The sequence below is a fragment of the Elephas maximus genome, chromosome 13 (genome assembly GCF_024166365.1).
Source record: "Elephas maximus indicus isolate mEleMax1 chromosome 13, mEleMax1 primary haplotype, whole genome shotgun sequence".
Classification (NCBI taxonomy): domain Eukaryota; kingdom Metazoa; phylum Chordata; class Mammalia; order Proboscidea; family Elephantidae; genus Elephas; species Elephas maximus.
Genome location: NC_064831.1, coordinates 52,587,459 through 52,603,916, shown reverse-complemented (window position 1 = coordinate 52,603,916; position 16,458 = coordinate 52,587,459). Strand labels below are relative to the sequence as shown.

Here is a 16,458-nt window from a genome sequence, read left to right as displayed (position 1 = left end):
GCAAGTTCAGTGGGTAGTGAAATCAATTTAATGGGTTATGGCCAGCATTTTTTTTTTTTTTTTTGATGACATAGAATAGAAAGTACAAAACTACATTACACCTAGCAAGGGTAAGTACTGTGTTTGAAACTTTTGTTTCAATTATACATGTGTGTTTGCACTGGATCATCAGGTAAGACGTATTTCTCCTACGGATTGAGGCTAAAAAAAAACTAAAAAATTTCACAGACACTAGCTTAGGGCAGGGAAACCCTGGTGGTGTAGTGGTTAAGTGCCACGGCTGCTAACCAAGAGGCGGGCAATTCAAATCCGCCAGGTGCTCCTTGGAAACTCTATGGGGCAGTTCTACCCTGCCCTATAGGGTCGCGATGAGTTGGAATCAACTCAAGGGCAGTGGGTTTTTTTGTGGAGTCTAGGGCAGCATTTTCCAACCTTGGCACTACTGACATTTTGAACCACATTAACTCTTTATTGTAAGGCTGTCCTGTGCATTGTAGGATGTTTAGCAGCCTCAACCTTGGCCTCTACCCACTAAATGCTAGCAGCACCAACCCAAATTGTGACAACCAAAAATGCCACCAGACACTGCCAAATGTCCCACAGGGGGCAAAACCACTGAGAACCACTGGTCTAGGGAAAGCTGTGGGAGGGATGGCTAATTAGGGAAGAGGAAAAGAAACCTGAAAAAGAGTTGGTCAAAGGACTGAGAGGCTGGGAGCTGGAGGGATGACTTCTATGGCTCTTCCAAAAAAACCCTACTGTCATTGAGTCAATTCCAACTCAGAGACCCTATAGGACAGAGTAGAACTGCCCCATAGGGTTTCCAAGGAGTGCCTGGTGGATTCAAACTGCTGACCTTCTGGTTTGCAGTTGTAGCTCTTGAACACTACACCATCAGGGTTTCCACATGGATGTTCAAGTCCCCAAAAATGCTGACAGGAGGATGACTGCAGCAGATGCTAAACTCTTCAAAGAATGAGGGCAAGCAACCCAGAGGCCTGGAGATGGGCGCTCCCTACCTTGCAGTATTACAGTCACCTGGGGAACTCAACCATCAATGCACAGGCCCCACTCTAAACCAACCACCTCCAAATCCCCAGGTGACTCCAATGTGTAGCCAGGGTGACAAACACTGCAGAGAGACCCATCCTACAAGGTCCAACTGAAATGTCACCTCCTTCTTGAAAATTTCCCTCTTTCTCCAAAACAGATGTCATTTCTCTCGTTTTTCATGCACCCCACCACCACTAACAATTCTGCTTTGTTTACAACTTACATGAAATCTATAGAAAAGAATTAGAGGCACTAAAATTCAGTGGCTAAGCTGCCTTGAACGTTGTGCCCTTCTAAAGATCAATGTTGCATCCAATTAGCAACAGCAACTTAAAAGGTTAGCTAGGAAGCTGAGGAGGCCATGAGTTTACGTTAATGGGAAAGGAACAATTTGTAAAAGGAGGGTGAGAATAGGTGTACAACTTAAAGAATGTAATCAATGTTGAAATGTACACGTAAAAATTGTTGAATTAGTGTATGTTTTGCTGTGCATATTTTTAACAAAAATAAAGTACATTATTTTTTTTTAATTAAGTGACTTATGTAAAAAAAAACTGCTTCTGTGGTAAAGAAGTTTAGAATGGGGGGGATCAGTGGGAAGGGGTGCCTTCGGAAAACACTCTTCCTGAGCTGTGGGTCATCACAGTCTCACAAGGATACCCAGACAAGCAAGGACCCCAGAGGAGAGTCAAGCACTTATCACTGTGGAGCATCCCTGGCAACTTGTCCCTCAGGTGACACTGCAATAAACCCTTGTTGAGATTAATGGCTATTTCACTTGATTTCCTCCCAAAAATGCATCAGCAATTACCACCAGATCACGATCAAATTTAAACAACATTTATCACTTGGTCACCATTTTATTCTTAGCTTCCCTTGAATGTAGTTAACATTTTATTAAAAGAAATCAATGACATCGAATCTAGAACATATATTGTGGGGAGGACAGGAACCAGAGAATTTCTAACAGCCCTCTCCTCCTTCCCATGAGAATCTATGACATAAATAACATTTACTACCCATGAACTTCGACCTTCACCATTGATTGAACATGTATCTATAAAAACAGTCCAGTTCCCAAACACCTACAATAGATATAGATGGTAAGTGATGTGACCCAAGTGTTCATTTTTCCCAGCTTGGTAAAACTGAGTTAACTTGCCCTGATTCAGATAACTGACTTTCATCCACGACAGGGTAGAAGGCTGGCTAGAATATAAGCACAAACCAAGAAACCCATTGCCACAGAATCAATTCTGAGTCATAGGACCCTGTAAGACAGAGTAGAACTGTCCCATGGGGTTCAAACTGCCAACCTTTTGGGTAGCAGCCGAGCCTTTAACCACTGTGTCATCAGGGCTCCTGAGATAAAGCACAAACCCAGTGCCCTCTCGAGTCGATTCTGACTAAAGCACAAGGATCTGCAAAACAGAGGCAGCTGGTTCCTCTAATCCAGTGGTTCTCTCAGTGTGGTCCCTGACCAGCAAGATCAGTGTCACCTGAGGCCTTGTTAAACATGCAATTCCCAGCCCCCACCCAAGCCCTACTGAAACTGAAACGCTGGGTTTTAACAAGCCCTCCCGGTGATTCTGATGCATCCTAGTTTGGGAACCACAACTCCAATCTGAACAATGGTTTTCAGATTGTGCAGCAGAGTTCTGGCCTCCAGGGTAAAGTGCTGGTCCTCCCTCTGGGATTCACACGGGTCACACGGTATGCACATTTTATGGGATGGAGGTTCCACTGCTTTTGAAAGTGCGGTTTTAGTTGTAACTAACTGCCAAGAACTCATAAATCTTATCAAGGTTTCAAAATTCATATTAAGAGGCAGGGATGAAAATGGTACAGGTGGAACAATGAGCTAAACCAGCCATGGTGTGGAAAGAGACCCGAGGGCAAATGCCAGCACAGTCATTAAACAGCACCTACCCAGGCCCCAGATGGGAAAACGAAGTTTGAGGGGATGCTGCTGCTCTTCAGGAAGACCCTTCAATTGGCCAGACCACTCTGGTCTTTCCTCAGAATGGGATCAGGGAAAGTCAAGAAAAAGAAGAACGCTAAGAGCTTTCATGCTCTCATTTTCACCACTATCCTGGGGGCAGATCCAGAAATAAACAGCTTTTCCTGAAGCCATTCTTTACCTTGAAGGAATCTGTTGTTGTTAGGTGCTGTCAAGTTGGTTCCAACTCACAGCGACCCTATGCACGACAGAAGGAAATGCTGCCTGGTCCTGCGCCATCCTCACAATCATGACTATGTTTGAACCCATTGTTGTAGCCACTGTGTCAATCCATCACATTGAGGGTCTTCCTTTCTTTCGCTGACCCTGTACTTCGCCAAGCATGATGTCCTTCTCCAGGGACTGGTCCCTCCTGATAACATGTTCAAAATACATGAGACAAAGTCTCACGATCCTCCCTTCTAAGGAGCTTTCTGGCTGCACTTCTTCCAGACAGGTTTGTTCATTCTTCTGGCAGTCCATGGTATATTCAATGTTCTTTGCCAACATCATAATTCAAAGGCATCAATTCTTCTTTGGTCTTCCTTATTCACTGTCCAGCTTTCACATGCATATGAGGCCATTGAAAATACCATGGCTTGGGTCAGGCTTACCTTAATCCTCAAAGTGACATCTTGGCTTTTTAACACTTGAAAGAGGTCTTTTGCAGATTTACCCAATGCAAAAAAAAAAAAAAGGCGTGGGGGGTGGACATGGAGGGAAGCAGGAGGGAGCTTCTAAAACAAAACCAAACCCAGTGCCGTCGAGTCGATTCCAACTGATAGTAACCCTACAGAACAGAGTAGAACTGTCCCATAGAGTTTCCAAGGAGCGCCTGGCAGATTCGAACTGCTGACCATTTGGATAGCAGCCATAGCACTTAACCACTACGCCACCAGGGTTTCCTACACTACTAAAAATTGGGAAATCTCAGGATTTGAGAAGATTGTTAACTGAAAGGTTCTAAAGAGATAAGAGATTGATGTAGAGGGCATCAGGCAAAGCAAGTCTGATATTTCCCAGCCTTAGTTTCCAAATGGTTCCTAGTGAGTTTCCCATTCCTTAACCAATTAATTTTTTTTTAAGTGTTTTCATATAGAAAAACAAGCTTGTTGAACCAGTCAACCAACTGGGGTATTCATCACCCCCTCCACACACCAATTTTAAATAATATTAAGTTTGCTGTGTGTCCTTCCACATCTTTCCCCAAGTCATACACATAGGGCCGCTTCTCTGTTATATCAGAAATAGGATCACACTATATACAGTACGCTGTAACTTGCTTGTTTTAATATATCATGGACTAAAAAAAGAAAACCAAACCCACTGCCGTTGAGTCAATTCTGACTCATAGCCACCCTACAGGACAGAGTAGAACTGCCCCCATAGAGTTTCCAAGGAGCACCTGGTGGATTTGAACTGCCAACCTTTTGGTTAGCAGCCCTAGCTCTTACCCACTACGCCACCAGGGTTTCCATATCGTGGACAGCCCTCAAACAATACTCCATAGTGTGGACCCACCGTATTTTATTCATCCTACAGATGGGCATCCGTGTTGCTTCTGGTTTGTTTACTGTAACAATGCTACAATAAGCACCCTCAAATCCATGTCCTTACACTGCAGCTATCTTGTGTAAAATAGGCCCCAAATGTGGGATTGCTGGGTCATATGGCATGTACATTCTGGATGTTCACAGAAACTGTCTGCTTTCCTGACAGGTTATACAACTTACACTCCTATCAACAGTCTGAGAGATTCCCCCACAGCCTTCCAGCAGAGGACTTTATCAACCTTTTAAATGCACCTCAATCCAGGGAACAGAAAACTACTCTCTCTTTGCTTGTCATTTGCATTTCGCTGAGAATCTTTTCATATGTTTACTGACCCTTTGCATCTCTTTAGTGTACTGCTTGTTTACATTCTTGTTCATCTTTCTACTGTGCTGTCCTTCAGGAGTGGATTACAACTCATAGCGACCTTATAGGACAGAGTAGAACTGCCCCAAAGGGTTTCCAAGGCTGTAAATCTTTACAGAAGCAGACTGCCACATCTTTCTCTCGCAGAGCCGCAGGTTAGGAGTCGATGGCTTTAACTATTTAATCACGCACTGCCCCCCCTCCCCATTCCAATCCAGGAGACACATAAAGTACAAAAGAATATCACCCTCTGGGAACACAGTGTGTGGGATGAGGGCAGTGGATGTCTTCTTAGCATAAATCATGTGGTAACCCCTCAAAAACATTTGCTGATCAAGTGAGTAGCACAGAATTCTGCCTGTTAAAAACCATGACTAAAGGAGTAAAACGGAAATATTTATCCCTTGTTCTACATATTCAGAACCGCATCAGTTCGGCTGAAATCAAATAATTGTTGGTTAAGAGAACAAAACCATGGTCTTGGCACTGCCTCTAAAAACCCACTGTGAAACGGACAGCAAACGCAGTCCAGTCCTAGTTCACAGCTCTGGACTCCCACAAATTAAGGCTCTCACAGCCAAAGCATTTTGCACTCAGCTTTGCCCACCAGCTGTCATTCAAATGGCACCTGCCACTGAGCCAAAGGTTGTTAGGACGGTCAATGGACAAAAGAGGCTTACCTTAAACATGCACTTGAAAATGTCTGACTCATGAAGAGTGTGCTTCTTAGTTCAAGTGGATACACGAGACTAAATGGGCAGCTCCTGTCCAGAGGCGAGATGAGAAGGCAGAAAGGGACAGGAACTGGTTGAATGGACACGGGAAATCCAGGGTGGAGAGGAGGAATGTGCAGTCACAGTATAGGGACGGCAACTAGTGTCACGTAACAATGTGTGTACAAATGTTTGTGTGAGAAACTAACTTGAGCTGTAAACTTTCACCTAAAGCACAACAACAAAAAAAAAAAGCACTTGGGTTTTTTGCCTCCCACTGGAAGAATTTTTGCCTTTCACACTCTGGCCTTTTGGGAGGGGTGTATGGAGCCGGCAGGGGGAGTCTGGCAGAGTTCAGATTCCTTAACTCTCCTAACTTCAGGCAAAACATGTGGTTATAGCCATCATCTATCCCCATTATTTGTAATAGTTTTGTTTGGCTTACGTTTTAACTAGGCTCCTTATTAAATATAAAAGTGATAGGATTAAAAAGTTCTAGGGGAAACTACTATAATTAAAAAGGCACCAGCTGGGTATGTTAAGCTGTAATTCTGGTCCTTCCTATTATATTTTCCTTCTTTACATCTTCTGTACCCAGTAAAAAATAACTTTGAATTATTTAACTCTTTTTTAGTACTTCCTGTATTGGCCAACAACCACCCAAAATCTCCAAGAAAACAAGGTGGCTCAGAAGTTCTAGAGTAGAAATGTCAGCTCACAAGTTTTAGACGCTGTTCCAAGATCTGGGCACACCACACACCACAACACACACACCACAAGGCCTACAGGCAGCGTTCGAAATGCATAGGGGTTTCTAACCTTTTGAAGTTACAAAATTGTCTTAATGGGAAAAACAATGCAAAACTCTTATCAAACCATGACGCTATATAGTAAGAATCAGGAAAGAGGCAACATAACAAAGCACAATTTATAACTTTGTCAAAAGAGGCATAAAAAAAATAGATAACTATTAAGGTAGTAAACAGGAATGACTATTATGGAGTTTGCAATAATTTCTTTTCTAAAAAATTTATCTTATTTAACTTAATTTAAATACATTTAGTATACACATAAGAATATATGTGACCTACATGTAGTTATAAAACATAACAGTACAATGAATAACCCCATCCTTAGATGCTTTTTTTTACTAACATTCTTAAAAACTTACATTGTTCACCACCTATTAAGGATCCCTGGTGGCGTAACAGTTAAGAGATCAGCTGTTAACTGAAAGGTTGTCGGTTGGAACCCACCCAGAAGCTCCTCAGGAGAAAGAGCTGGCTATCTGGTCCCAGCGTAGGAAATCCTATGGGGGCAGTTCTACTTTGTCCCATGGGGTCACTATGAGTCAGCATCGCCCTGACAGCACCTAAGGACACCATCACCTGTAACTACGCCTTACTGCTCTTAGGAACCAATGATCTGCCTGGGGGTAAGGGGTAGAGGAGTGAGGGTGGAGGGATCTGTATAATTTGATCTATAAAAGGTATTGGATTGGAAAATACTATGCACACATACTCCTATTCCTAAAACCTAACTCTGTGTGAAAACATTCTAGGAACAGTGTTTGAAAAACCTGAACAAACAGGTTCAGCAGTAGATGGACTGAAGCAACACAGACAGCCTATACCTCTGTGGACTATCCCCAGGAACTCATTCAGCACTCAAGGAAGTCCACTCTCCTTTTGGAGAGTGAAGCACAACAGCCCCAAAAACAGACTCTAAAAAACTCTTCAGTATCCTTCCTGGTCTCAGTGGGTAAGAAGGAAGGCACAGAGAAGCTGGGGGGTACCCCCTCCCCAAGTCCGAGAGGCCCTATGCTTCCTGATTCAAGGTACCACTTCTAAGACTGGAACTTCCCAAAAGGGATGAGGACTTTTTGTAGTTAGCTGTGGGGCCACTTCAGCAGTCCTGGAAGTTAAGATCTTGGGAGCTCAGTGGCTGACCACCACATCGATGGCACTTTCTGAATGGATGAGCAAAGGAGCAACCTAATTCTTGACATCAGAGGGCACATCTCCTAGAGCAAAGGCCTCGCCAGGCTTCTGGGGCCCCTTCCAGCCTCTCCAAAAATGAAGATCCAAAGGGCTCACACGACCTTGAGACAATCATTTCGGTAAGATGCCAAGGAGAAAGGCTGGCACGTTCCCGCACTCCGATGATTCAGGGCTGCAATCACGACCTTCCGCTGCCCTTTCGCAAAGCAGAGGACATTTCAAAACTCGAGATTCCTCACTGCACCACTCCTGAGAAGGCGCTAACTCCAAGCTCTGCAGAATGGAGGATAACACGCAACCTGAGGAATGCCACATACAGCTCAGCACAAGCAGGTAGTGTCAGAAGTCTAAGGGTTACGTAAGAGCAGGGGGGTGCTTGTAAATTACGTCACTTTTGGGGTCCATTTCTCCAGGAAATCACCCCTACTCTCTTGTCTTTACATCTTTAAAAACCCTAACACTGTAGTTCATTCCTCTCTCATCCTGTGGCAATAACCAGAGGTTAGTTTTCACCAGGAGACGCAGCGTCTCTGGCCCGACTCTCTTTCCCCAAGCCACCGCAGCTCTCCATGAGCAGCTAGAATCCAAGTTTCCCCACGCGTCCCTTGAAGCCCCAACTTCTGGAAACGCCCCCCCCTTTCCTCGCCTCCAAGAGCTGGCATCGCGGCGAGGGCCGAGCACGTAGCCGCAGGTGCCCCACTGCTGCGGTCGCCGCAGCAGTCCAGGCGGCGACTGTAGGCTCGAGCCCGTGGGCGGCTCCAGGCGACCGCAAGCCAGGATCCCGCCCCCATCCGGGGTGCGTCCGCTCCCGCAGGGGTTGAGCCCCCAACGCCCGCGGAGCGCACAGGCCAGCCCCAGCGCCCGGCCGTGGGACGCTGCCAGGCGCACGGCTCGGCAGAGCCGCCCGGCAGCCGTCGCAGCGGGGGAGAGGGGCGTGTTCCCTACGCTTCGGGGCCCGAACCCCGCGTCTCCGCAAGAGAGGAGAAGGCGCCCAGCCGTGTGCGCTACCCCTGACGGCGGTTTTCAGCCTCCGGCCCGGGCCGGGCGGGCCGGGAGGGCCGGGCGACGCGCTGCAGCCCGCGCGCCCTTGTGGGGACAGCAGCAGCGCGCGCCCTGCGCGGCCGCCTCCGCCTGCCTCGGCGTGCAAACTTTCCCGGCGAAAGCCGCTGCTGCCTCTATGCCGGGGCGCCGCGCCACCCCCGGGGCCCAGACACCGTTCGCCCCCTCCCCTCCGCAGCCGAGACCCACTGAAAATATGGCGCCCTCGAACGTCGTCCCTCGGTCCCCCAGGAATCCCGAAACGCCCGTCTCCAGGTGCCCGGGCTCCCGGCGCGCGCGAAATTCCAGCTTTTGGCCGGGGGAGGAGAGGGCGCAGCTCGGCCAGTCCGAGCCCAGCCGCACAGAACCCAAACCTGCCCTCGCTCTCCGGCCGGCGCTGCCCTCGTCCCGCAGCGGCCGGCAGTGTGCGGGCGGCGGTTTCCAGCTAGAGGAGCGTCCACTGATGGGCAGGTTTGACTCGAGGATCGAATTAGGGGCTCCGCACCGGGGGGGCTGGTTTTGCAAAGTGGGGCTGGAGTCGGGCGGCCAGTGCTGGAATGAAGCCGCTCCGCCCGCGCCAACTCTCCTGGCGGGGGGACCGGCCCGGTCGACGGGACACTCCATGCAGGCGGGCCGCACTTCAAAGCCCGGTTACCGGAAACCCACGGGGAGCCCGGAGGGGACCGGCTGCCCACCGTCAGGAATCCGCTCGCGGGCGCCGGCGGCGAGGCTGTCTGCAAGGCGCTGCGCCCGGGTCGAGTGCAGTGCAACATACATGTGCAGTGGACAGGTGCATTCATTTTATTTTATTTTTATTTTTATGCAAAAACCCCTCCTAGAACACCAAGCCTGAGAGCTTTGCGGTTTTGTTTTTGTTGTTCCCCCCCCCCCCGTATGTGGCACCTCTCACGAAATGCAAAAGGAAGGAAAAACCACCCACATTTTCCTTCGGTAAAGGGGAGGGAAAAGACACGAGAAATTCATGCAGCGTGCACGCAGCCGGGGAAGGGGGAACCCGAGCCATCCGTGCGCCTTACCGGGGGATGCATTTACTGTCTCATGGCACAGCGTCCGCCCCGCAGTGCAGCCGCCGTCCCCCCGCGCGCCCGGCCGCCGCTCGGCTCCCGCAGCCGCCTCAGCGCTGCCGCCGCCGCCGCTGGCTCCCGGCGCCCAACAAGAGCCGAGGGCGAGCGCGAGCGCACGGCCCGCGAGCGCCGGGAGGGCAGGAAGCGCGTCATCACTCAGGGACGGCGCGGCCTCGCGCGGCTCCGGCCCGGCCCGGCCCGGCCCGGCCCGGCCCGGCCCCGAGCGGCGCGGCCCGCGAGCTGGGCCGGCCCGGGTTCCCGGCAGCCTCTCCGGGGTCTTCCCCCGGGGCCAGGGGCTGGGACGGTCCGCGGGGAGACGGGGGCGCGGGGTGACCCCGGCTCCCCAGGACTCGGGCTGGACTTCGTAAGAGGGAATGGGGGGACCCTGGGTGCGCAGAGTGCCTCTCCCGGGACCACTGGCCAGGCCCTGGCAGGAGGACGAGCGGTTCCGACCGGAGGACCGTGGGTGCGGGCAGGAACTCGGCAGCCAGGCTGCCCTTCTCAACACACGTGGTATACTCGAACCCCGAAACTGGCTGGTCAGAGGTCACTTCGGAATTTAGAGACAGGCTATAGGGATGGGAGGAGCCCTGGTGGCGCAGTGGTCAAAGCGGTCGGCTGCTGCCCAAAAGGTCGCGGTTTGAACCCAACAGCTACTCTGCGGTAGAAAGATGTGGCATCTGTTTCTGTAAAGATTTAAAGCCTTGGAAACCCCTATAGGGTCGCTGTGAGTCAGGGTCGACTGGATGGCAGTGGGTTTTGGGCTTGCCTTGACAGGGATGGGGGCAGGGGTGTATTCCATTAAGTTAATAAGAAAAGAGAAATTTTTTCATGCCTGTCATACTCTTGAATAAAGCCAGTTCAGCCTCTTATGTCTACACAGCCATTAGGAAATGTAGGATGACATGGAACAATGTGAAAGTCATTAAGAGGGCGAGGAGACAAATCACAATATACTAAGTACCATATGATCGCATTTCTTTACAGTATATGGACAGAGGTGGAATAGACCGTAAGAGTAAGTAAAAGATTAAATAGGGCTCTCAGTGATTGATGGAATTGTGGGTGATTTTTCTTTTTCTCCTTAGTTCTATTTTGTAATTTTTCTGTAAGATACACTGCTTTTGTAATTTCAAAAAAAAAATTTTTTAATAAGAAAAGACAATAGGGGACTTCATTTCTGTCCCACTACACAATAACCAGGACAAACCTCTCTTCCCAAGAAACAGATAGCAAATCTCTTCAGTTACTCATAAATGAGACTACTGCAACATTTTAGTGTTTCTCGCTCAGAGCATGGAACTGCTGTTGCTCTGAACTGGAGAGAGAGTTGATGTAAATTGAAACTATCTTGAGGAAGTCCATTTGGACACTGGACAAAGCTAGAGGTTCTGAAGAGATTGGTAACAAGCTCATTAAATTAATGCTGCCTAAGTGGTCCCTTGGGTTCCTGACATGGAAAGACCATACTTACTTTTTATTTATTTATTTTTTAGCCTAAATGCCAGTGTTTATGTAAGAAGCTCATTAAGGGGGAGAAGAAAAATCAGTGCTAAGTAATTTTTCCTTCCACTCAGTCCTCAGCTCATAGGACTCATTGGCTTACTGTCTAGCTTCTCAGAATAAGGAGTTGTGATATTGTTTGTTTTTATCCCTGACTCTGGATTTCAAGATTTTCCGTCACTTAATCCCCCTGCTCATATATTCCTACACTTTTACATTCCCTGCCAGTGAGATGCCATTCAGTATTAGAAGATAAGCTTCATGAGAGCAAGGGTCTTATCTGCATCTCTGGTGTCTAAAAGAGGGCCTGGCACATAGGAGGTATCAATAACTTGTTTTATAAAAATAACGTATTTGTTCCTTGCCTAGTTCCCGAGACACAGGTAGTCCCTGACTTACGACTGTCGTTAAGTCAGCTCTGATGAAGTCAAATACTTCAATTTTTTTTTTTAGTTTTCATTGTTATTGCCTTCTATTATCAATATCATTATAAGTCACAACATTGAACATCTGTGAGTGAACATCTGAGAATAACATCACCAGATTACATGCTGTAACATTGTAGTGCTCACAATAAAATGTATTAAAAAAGAGTTGTTTTAAGCGTGGTTCATCACAATTCAAATATATCATAAATTGGGGTCTACCTGTATATGTAAAGCCATCTCTTCTTTCCTTTTAGACTGTCATCCTGGGATGGTAAAATCTTGTAAAGTTTAGCCCCGTAACTACTCCTTCAAAATAGCAACCAAATCCTAGGACATGGAGAATATTAGGGTGTGGGCATCTGAATACCTGTGCGTTTCTAATGCAATTAGTATTTTTCTGTGGCTCTCGGATCAATCCAACTCCTTCCCTCAGAGAGCAATGCTGGAATTCCTCACTTTAATCCTGGCTTCGAACCCATTGATTCTGGATACATAATTTTATGGAGCCTCAGTTTCTATAAACCACTCTTATGACCTCAAAGCCATTTACTGTTTCTTTAGAAAAACCAACTCATTCTGTTGTGTACAATATTTTTCAAAAACTTCAACAGAAGTAAAATTGATTTTACCAGTAGCCTGTAGTAACCGCTCTGAAATTGGGAATCCTCCTCTAGGCCTGAAAAGATAGTTACTTCTAAAGTTAGAGTCAGCTACTAGTAGCCAGTCTTTACTAGCCATAGTGGTTGTAGTTCATTGTAGACCAGCAGAAATCTGACTTCTTTTTAACACGGCCACATTCTTGGGCGTTGTCTCTACCTAGCAGAGGATGAACATGGCGACAGTTTATCTTAGGGTACCTAAGACCTGAGATTAAACTCACTCCATCTACGTGGTTTTACCAAGCCTTCACATTGTTCCTCTTCCTGCCAGGCAGATCATTAGAAATTGAAGATGCAGACATTTTGTGTAAATAAAGAATGCTATATTTGGGGATATAAGTCAAAGAGACAGCTTCCAAGTCACTTGTAATAAATACATCTGGAACTAAAACCCATTTTTTCCCACAAGCTAAAGCTTTAATTTCCAAACCAGACTGTTGCTTGGTGCTAAAGAGTCAGCTGCTAAGAGGATGCCCTCCTTGACCTTAACCTATTACTAACCTTAACTCCCTGTCTGGAGTCACCTGTGCTTAGTGTTCATCCCTGAGCAAATCAAACTGTCCACATTTAAGGGCAAAAAGAAATTGAACCAAGCATTCGTTCCACGTCTACTTATAAAATCATCTTTCGTGCCAAGTTAAAATATATACCACGGCTTCCTTGACACAGTACACCAACAGCTCATAAATGTATTTTCCCCTTTCAGAAACGGTTTTAGCCACTATCAGGAGCAAGGTGGAGATGGAACCATGTTTTCTAAAAATTGCTTTCTGTAGCCTGTTACTCAGAACCAGAGATGAAAACAAGCTACTCAGGCTTCTATTCTCACTCCACAGCTTTAGGTTTGTAGGACTCTCTCTGTCTCTTTCCTAATTATAAGCTCTAAGAGAGAATATTATCTAATAATTATAGAAGGGAATATTATCCAAGTGAAGTGCAGCATATAACTGAGAAGTTATTTTATTGGAAAGGCGGGTATTTGACATTTCCAAGAATTCATATGCGTTTGTTTTTGAGCTGTGTGTAAGTGTGGAGCCTCACCTCATCCCTGATGCTTCAGGATGGCATGATAGGTGCAGATTTAAGTGCCTTTTTTAAGGAGGAAATGGCTCATATAGATTCAGGAACAATTTGTTATCATCGTACCCAGCAAAGGACATGTTTAAAATTAATTTTACTTTTCCTGTGGTATACAAAACACACTGTACAAGGTTCTTTAAATGTCTCTGAAGAAACGTACTGTCTAGAAGAATACCAATAATTATTTTGCTAAATTAGATTTTCTTTAATCCAAATCAAATGGTTAATATAGACTGAGCGGTATGTGAGGGAGGATGTTACTTTTCAGTTGCTTGCCCACTGATTTGAGAAGACATTTGGGAGTTATGATACTAGGATTAAAAACCTTCTTAAAATATTTTTTACATCGTGGATGCTCAAAACTCTTTTACTAAATATGTGACTTTTAAGTCTCTGTGGTCATTTGGGATTTTAAAATAATGCTGTATATAATCATGTTTCCATGAAATGTTCCATAATACCAAAGTACGATAGAAAGACTTTAAACTTAAAAAAGAATTTTTTAATCTGTTATTATAGCCCAGTGCCCCTCTATCATTAAAATATGTTTAATAAGGTGGGGGTCTTTGGCTCTGGAGATGTGTTTATTTAGAGGGGCCAGAAAACTTTTAAAACATTTGGTTTAGGGATCTACCAATGAGTAAGAACTGTACTGTGTTAAAAAAAAAATAAAAGCAAAGAGATTTATTGAAGGTCCAAGAAAGTTCAAACCTGGGGCACATCTGATCTCAAAAAGTGAAAGGAAAGGCTCCAAAATAGTCAAGTTACAAAGGCATATATATGAGGTAAAATACAGTATTCTGACTGGAAGTTGGAAGGTTAGGTAAGGAGGAGGTGGGGCAACTGGGGGAGCTTTACAGTGATTGGTTGGAAACGTGAATGTGGGCTGTATGGATTGGCTAGTTTAAATACATGACTAAGGGGGGAGTTTACAGGGTGGTCACAAGGTAATTATCTCAAAATATTTCTTGAGGGTTGCTGAGGGGATTCCTGATAAGGGTCTTGCATCAAGATTCCCCGTTAGGAACATTCTTTCTACTAGGGACATCTTTGTTTAACCACAGAATATAGCGTGTAGGCAGAAGTTACTTAGGTATTTTTAATTTAACTTCAGGAAGGTAAGCAGTGACTTTGAGTCTACGTCAATGACAAATATATCCAGCACAATTGCTACATACCTATTTCTTTAAATCAGTTTAACTTATTGAATTGCTGCCAGGATCTGTTGTGTGCAAGACACTCTCCCTCCAAACTGCAGTAGATCCCATCTGAATAAAATAAAACCCTTGCCTTTCAGAAGGGCTGGCATTCCTTTTAAGATTAGAGAGGCCACACCAGATATTCCAATGGATTCTTTTGATAAGAGTTCCACATCTGCTTTCATATTCTTGTCAATTCCCTCAGAGTTAGAAGTTCTGGGGTTTAAAAAACATCAAAAAAAAAAAAAGAAAGAAATGTTTTTCTGATAAGGCTAGCTGTAGTCTCATCAGTCCTCACTCCTAGTAGAATTTTGCAAGATCAATAATTTATTCATTAGAAATACTTTTTCAACAACATAATCAACTGTACAGGTGAATCTCCCCAGATGACCACACAGAAATAAAATTGCTAACATCAGTGGAGCAGTGGTTAAGAGCTCAGCTGCTAACCGAATGGTCGGCCGTTCGAATCTACCCACAGTTCCCTGGAAACGTATGGGGCATTTCTACTCTGTTCTATAAGGTCACTAGAAATTGGAATCATCTGGACGGCAAGGGTTTTTTTTTGGTTACACCTGTGGAAAGTGATGATGGAGAAGGTCAACATAAGCAAAGCCAGGGGCTGACTGAGGGACAGTCCATTAATTGCTCTTGTGCAAGTTCAAGTTGAAGCTGAAGAAAATCTAAGTAAGGCCACAAGAGACAAAGTATGACCTTGAATACATCCCACCTGAATTTAGAGATAATCTCAAGAATAGATTTGATGCACTGAACACTAATGACCGAAAACCAGAAGAATTGTGGGAAGACATGATACATGAAGAAAGGTCACTAAAAAGACCAGAAAAAATGGATGTCAGAAGAGACTCTGAAACTTTCTCTTAAGCACAGAATAGGTAAAGCACATGAAAGAAATAATGAAGTAAAAGAGCTAAACAAAAGATTTCCAAGGGCAGCTCGAGAAGACAAGGTAAAATATTATGATGAAATGTTGAAAAACCTGGAGTTAGAAAACTGAAAGAGAAGAACACGATCAGCATTTCTCAAACTGAAAGAACTGAAGAGAAAATTCATGCCTTGCATTGCAATACTGAGGAATTCTGTGGGTAAAAACTGAATGACACAAGAAGCATCAGAAGACGATGGAAGGAATATACAGAGTCACCGTACCAAAAAGAATTGGCCATCATTCAGACATTTCAGAACATAACATATGATCAAGAACAGCTGATACCAGAAGAAGAAGTTTAAGCTGCACTGAAGGCATTGGCAAAAAAACAGGCTGCAAGAATTGATAGAATACCAATCAAGGTCCTTCGTCAAAAGAATGCAGCGTTGGAACTATTTAACTCATCTATGTAAGAAATTTGAAAGACAGCTTACCTGGCCAACCGACTTGAAGGGATCCGTATTCATGTGCATTCCAAAGAAAGAAGATGAAACAATGCAGAAATAATCGAACAATATCATTAATAGCACATCGTAGCAAAATTCTGCTAAAGATAACTCAAAAATGACTGCAGCTATTCATCCACAGGGAACTGCCAGAAGTTCAAGCTGGATTCAAAAGAGGATGTGGAATGAGGGATATCATTGCTGTTCTCAAGTTAATCTTGGCCAAAAGCAGAGAATACAAGATGTTTACCTGTGTTTTATCAGCTATGTGAAGGTATTTGACTATGCGATCATAACAAATTATGAACCATATCTGGAAGAACGAGAATTTCATAACACTTAATTGTGCTCGTGTGGACTGTAGGTGGATCAAGAGACAGCCATTCAAA

General features: G+C 45.2%; 1 protein-coding gene across 7 annotated transcripts in view; it reads right to left on the bottom strand.

The window, feature by feature from the left end:
• TLN2 (talin 2) overlaps positions 1-9,900 on the bottom strand; it is a 490,123-nt gene extending 480,223 nt beyond the window's left edge. For all 7 annotated transcript variants that reach the window (XM_049905877.1, XM_049905876.1, XM_049905875.1 and 4 more), the window contains exon 1: positions 9,758-9,900. The gene's annotated coding sequence lies outside the window, so the exon portion shown is untranslated. The remainder of the gene's footprint in view (positions 1-9,757) is intronic.
• Positions 9,901-16,458: the final 6,558 nt, after the last annotated feature.